Raw genomic sequence first — 6,314 nt, 5'->3', positions numbered from 1 at the left:
GCCTCTACTAACCATGATATCTAGTTTTGAAAATATTATGTGTTCTTATTCCGGTTATTAGCCTAGATTTACTATGTGATGCGCAAAGCATACAAATATAGACCGGATCGCCTGAATTGGAACAAAACATCTCATGTGTGTTTATTTGAAAATGGTTTGATGGTGCTACTCGTAAGTAGGCTAAGATGTAGATTTGCCACCCTCGGGTGGGCTTAGAAAACAAGATGATTTGCCACTCTCAAGTGGGCTTAAAACTCACAATCGATGAATTGTTCCAATCCAAATAACCCAACCTTCACCCGCAGGCATCCAGGCAGTTATATCATATAAGCACATAGCCTCATGGTAAGCATGCCATCATGGCAGTCACTCACACACATGTAAGGATGCTAAAGCACAAAACTTACCGAGTATTCTAAGCCAAAACAGAAGTTGATTAGAAATCATACATGATCCTAAATATACAGAAATGCTTAATGCAACACATGCAAAATGCAACTATAGTAGGCTCGGCTATTCTAAGGATGGCATGTGAAATGCTACAACTAACAAGTATTCAACTCGAAATTGAAATACAATGCAGTTAGTATGATGCGCCGGGCCCGGTGCATGCAATACAGATGAATGATGCAAACATGCAAGCATAAGTATGCTAATTGAAACATGCCCTAATCTATCTATCATAAGCGGGTAAATAAAAGGGAGAAAGACGTGGGGTTGGAAGACATACATCACACGCACGCACACTTATTACAATTGTGCCCTCGCTCGGAGGGTCTGAATAAATAATACAAGCCACCTAATTAACTAACTCACAAGCTAATTAATTATTACAGAACCAAATTGAATAACTAGCTACAACTAATTATTACACAACTTAATTAATTAACGAATCAATTAACTAATTAATGAATGACAACAAGCAGGTAGGGAAAGCAGTAAACGGTGTTATTCCGGCTCTGTTTGAAGAAGGGAGGCATGCATGCTCGCTTCGGTTCTTCACCTCGAAATGCCTTCCGGTTGCTCTTTAGAGGCTCTGTTTGCAGGGTGTCTTCCAGTGCTTGTTGCTGGACCTTACCAAAAACTGCAGGGGAAGTCACCAGTGGCCTGCCGGCCATGGAAGGATCACTGTCGGCCAACAACAGGGCATTGTCGGCCAAGGGTGTGACACTGCCGGCCATCAGTGGTGCACTGCCGGCCACTGGTGTGCTGTGACACCAAACTGCAACAAAGCAAAAAATAGAGAAAAAGGAGGGTTTCCCAAGGACATGTACGCACCATGGCACTCCAAATCACCTCAAAACATCAAGGGAGAGGCCTAGTCGGATCCATGACTATCAATCTCGCATCCCGATGCATGATGGCCAAAGATCCAACTTGCGCAAATCAATATGAAAATGAATGCACAAATGAAGCGAGTAAAGCCTAGAACTCTATCATGAATCGTCAAGAGCTTCGGCGACCGAGAATTGAGACACGTTCCATCACTCGGAGTATGAAACGTCCCTCGTTTCCCGTGTTTGGACTAACACTTAATCCGAACAATGCAATGCATGTATGCTTTATGTAGCTCAAATATGCAATATGAGGCTCAAATATCCAAGGCATGCCAAATGCTATGCAACTAAGCATGCGAGTGTGCAAACTAAGCTAATGTAATGCAAACACACTAAGTATGCAACAAGGATACACAATGCAACTAGCTAAATGACGTGCAAACGTGCGAACGTGATATGATGCAAGCATGCGACCAATGTAATGCAACATGTCAAACATGCATTAGTGGGCTTAAACGATGAAGGGGCAGACCTCAGCCCATCCCAAAACAGTGGCCAAAGTGCAAGGAAGCAAGGCCAAAACAAGCTGATTAAGCATGTTCATGCAAGAGGCCAATGAAGCACATAAACTAGAGCTATATGATACAATGCTTACAGGTCTCAAACACCTCAAAACAATCACCCTACATGCCATATTGATGCTGAAAATGCCATGATCATACACCAAAACAAGCTCAAATGATATGCCCAAACAATGGACTCTCGAAGCACATGAACTACAACTATGTAATGCAATGTATGAGAGTTTTATCCATACCAAAACAGAGTTTCTACATGTTAATTTAGGGCCTAAAACATGCTGGAAAATAGTCAAAACAAACTAGAAAAGCATGCTCTCCTTTAGGCCATTCTAAGCATTTAAACCACAACCATGCAAAGCAATGCACAAGCTATCTTAACACCTCAAAACAGAGCTTAATCATAGCAAAATACGGACTATTGCAGGCCAAAGTTAAGCTAGCACATGTTAGGAGGATAGGCTAAAACATGAAACAAGCTATGGCTAGGGAGCAAAATTACACTACAAGTGTATTATGCAAGCATGAAGTGACAAAACCAACCCAAAAAAGATTCATGACATGGTAAAACATCACCAAAAACCCATTGAAATGGACTCAACACAAGCTAAGCACACATGCTACTTTGATGAGCTATGAATGGAGTTATGCTACACATGCTATATGCATGCAAAATATGACCAAACCAGCCATGGACAGGGCCAAGGTAGGTCCTAGGAATCACAAAAATAGGCCTGAACCAAGCCTCAAAGATGCATGGAGGGATGGTCCTTTGGAAGGCCAAAAATGCAAGCAAAGAGGAACACAAAGAGAGGGGACTACCCCCTCTGATTTAGGACTTCAAAACCACACCTCTACCACTAAAAATCCACTAGATTTTAGTGGTAGGAAGGCCAAACCAAGGCTAGCTTGGAGGCCTCAAGATATGGCTTAAAACAAAGCCAAACAAAGCATGCAAGGGGGCTACACACCCCAAACAGCAAAATGACCTTAACCAAACTTAAAAAGCACTTAAAAAAAGACTTTTTCCAGTTATAAGCAAAGCCTAAATCAATATGCAAAGAGGGCTAAAACAAGGTACAAGAAAGTGCAAAAATGGGGAAAATGCTCACCCTTGAAGACCCTCTCCGAAACCAGCAATTTTAGGGGATGGAAGCTCACTTTCAGACCTCAAGAAGACCTCCCAAGAAGCTTGGTTCAATGGTGGTGGTGTATATCTAGGTGTTGTAGTGTAAAAGTGCAAGGAAATCCAATTTCTAAGCACAAAACTCAAGCAGTATAGAGAGAAAGAGAGGTTTTGCCCTTCCAAAACTCAGAACCTCTTGCTAAGGAAGAGGTTTCTTCCTTATATAGAGGAATGAAAAGCCAAAGCTTCTTCAAGAAGCTTTGCAAGGCCTCCATCCCTCCATACACGTGTATGGATGGGAGTAAACAAAAATCTAGCTGGCTCAAAAGATCTGGAGGAAAACCAGTTGAGATAGGGGGGTGCCAGCCATCAGCAATGGCCGACAGTGGCTCACTGATGGCCGGCAGGGCATTACCAATGGCCGGCAAGAACCAAGACATAGCCGGCAGTGCCATGCGATGGCCGGCAGTGCACCAAAAGGTCCACTCTGACAGGACCTAGTCAAGGTCCAAAAAAGGGCAGAAAGGATACAGGGTCCGGGAAGCTCGAACCGGTGATGTTCTGCCGTGACAGTCGAGTACTCAGCGAGCAATCAAACTAGTTGTTGGGTGTACCTGCAAGCACAACCAAGTCTCGAGGACGGTAAAAAATGGGGTGTCTACAGCAGGGCCGCGAGATATCCCCGCGCAGAAGGGTCAGAACCCTGCCCCATCAACCAGATCACGAACGGTCCCTGGGAGCTCTGCGTACCACTCCCTAGCAATGATCGAGCCATAGCCCTGTGTAACACGGGAAGACACCTGCATTCAGAATGAACAGATGTATTCAGTTTCAAAATGAAAATATAAACTGTGTGCAAATCAAATTAGATACAATGTTGTGGACTGCGTGTTCAGTGTGTGCTGCATGTTCACAATCAGAAAATAGGCTGCGTGTTCAGAAATTCAAAAGTTTTGAACTGCGTGTTCAACTTTTAACAAGTGTGTGCTGCGTGTTCACCATCAAAGTTTCGAGCTGTGTGTTCAGATTTCAAAAGTTTAGGCTACGTGTTCAACTTTCAACAAGTGTGTGCTGCGTGTTCACAATCAGAAAATGGGCTGCGTGTTCAGAAATTCAAAAGTTTTGGGCTGCGTGTTCAACTTTTAATAAGTGTGTGCTGCGTGTTCACCATCAAAGTTTCGAGCTGTGTGTTCAGATTTCAAAAGTTTGGGCTGCGTGTTCAACTTTCAACAAGTGTGTGCTGCATGTTCACAATTAGAAAATGGGCTGCGTGTTCAGAAATTCAAAAGTTTTGGGCTACGTGTTCAACTTTTAACAAGTGTGTGCTGCGTGTTCACCATCAAAGTTTCGAGCTGTGTGTTCAGATTTCAAAAGTTTGGGGCTACGTGTTCAACTTTCAACAAGTGTGTGCTGCGTGTTCACTGTCAGAAAATGGGCTGCGTGTTCAGAAATTTAAAAGTTTGGGGCTGCGTGTTCAACTTTTAACAGGTGTGTGCTGCTTGTTCACAATCAAAAAATGGGCTGCGTGTTCAGATTTCAAAAAAAATGTGTGGGCTGCGTGTTCACAACCAAAAGCATGAGCTGCGTGTTCAGAAATTCAAGTGTTTGAGCTGTGTGTTCAAAATGCAAACATAATGCTGTGTTATAGACTGAGTGTTCAGAACAAGCTGTGTGCCAACTCAACAAAATTCTGTGTTGCGAGCTGTATGCTAAAACGAGCAAAGTCTGGTTATACATGAGCTGTGTGCTAGGTGGACCGGATGGTGTGTGAATGTGTTCAGAATGAGCAGATGAACATATATAGCGAAAGCATGAAATGTGCAGAAAAGGCAGAATAAATTGCAGAGAATGTAAAAATGAAGTACATACCTCTCGTGCCTGGTGAGAGAGGTGAGACTCCGACTCCCGTAGTAGCAGATCCGCGAGTGCTCGTCGATCAAAGTCGGTAAAATGATAGAAAGTGCTCACGGGAAGGATGTGCTCCGGAGGATCGTACCTCTCGGGGTCAAATGGCCGAATCCTTGGGGGCAATGACATGATGTTTGACTCACCCCCGGCACCTGGAGGACCTCTACCATGAGGGAAATGGCCTGCCATTTCAAGAAATCTGCAAAAAAGGAGCAAAAATGAGCAAAATGAGCCAGAATGGAAAAAAGTCAACAAAAGTCAACTCTCAGAAAATGAAAAAGTCAACAAAAGTCAACTCCCGAGAAAATGTTCCAAATGTCGAGACAAACTTACCCCAGGTGGTGAAAATGAAGAAAGAAGCTCCGAAATCAAATTTTAATCGGTCCAAAATGAAGACAACTGAAAGAATTCACGAAACAACTTTGTGTGGAGCGTTGGAAAACGCGTATAAAGAGCAGATCTGAGAGAGAAAATGGTCTAGGAAGGAAGGAGAACTGATTTCGGCCTTGAGGTTATGAGGAATAGTGATTGGGACATGTGCATTTAAAGATTTGAATGCAAAAGGACAAAACTGTCCTTGTTTTGGCAAGGTGGTCGGCCGACCCCCTTTCCTGGTAGGCCAACCACCCCCTTGCACCAAACCTGGTCGGTGGCCTCCCCAAGTGGTCGGTGGCCCTCCTGGGTGGTCTCCAATGTCTCTTTGAGCTCCTTGCAAATTTTGGTGGTGATCGGAGTCCCCGGCTCTCGAGAAAGTACAAGAAAAGTGCACTTTCCGGCGCAAAATCCCTCCGCGGGAACTTCAACACCATCTTTCGATACGTGTTTCCTCGTTACTCGTCAAGAGCAAGATGTATCCTTTTTCAGTACGTTGCGACCCCTCCGAGAGGTAAACCGGAGGTTGCGATTGAGTTGTCCTCATCGAAGCTTGCATTTCTTTGCTCGATGTTTTGTTTTAAATATGCTCGTAAAGTCACACTTATCCTGCATTATTATGCATGCCACTCGCATTATTATACACATTGTTTGCATTGTTGTGCACGTTTCACTGGTATTTTCATACCTCCATACTTAACTTGCGTTGTCAAGCACGTTTCTTCCCGCATTGCGATGCAGTTTTCCATCGGCACCATGTTTATCTGCGTTCGATATAGCGTTGAACATATGTTGCTAATAGGCCTGTCAACGGGTCGGATCCGGGTCGGATCTGTCAAAATCCGATCCGATCCGATTAACTATTAATCCGAATCCGAATCCGAATCCGATTATTGAAAATCCGATTATACGTGATCCGATCCGATCCGTTTTACACGGATATCCGATCCGAATAATCCGATCCGATCCGATCCGATCCGATCCGATCCGATCCGTTTTTTTTTCTTTTTTTTTTTTTTTTTTTTTTTTTTTTTTTTTTTTTTTTTTTTAAGC

Source organism: Camellia sinensis, chromosome 5 (assembly GCF_055761805.1).
Source record: "Camellia sinensis isolate YWXY chromosome 5, ASM5576180v1, whole genome shotgun sequence".
In the NCBI taxonomy this organism is placed as follows: Eukaryota; Viridiplantae; Streptophyta; class Magnoliopsida; order Ericales; family Theaceae; genus Camellia; species Camellia sinensis.
The sequence above is the reverse complement of the archived record's forward strand: the minus strand, read 5'-3'. Positions refer to the sequence as shown.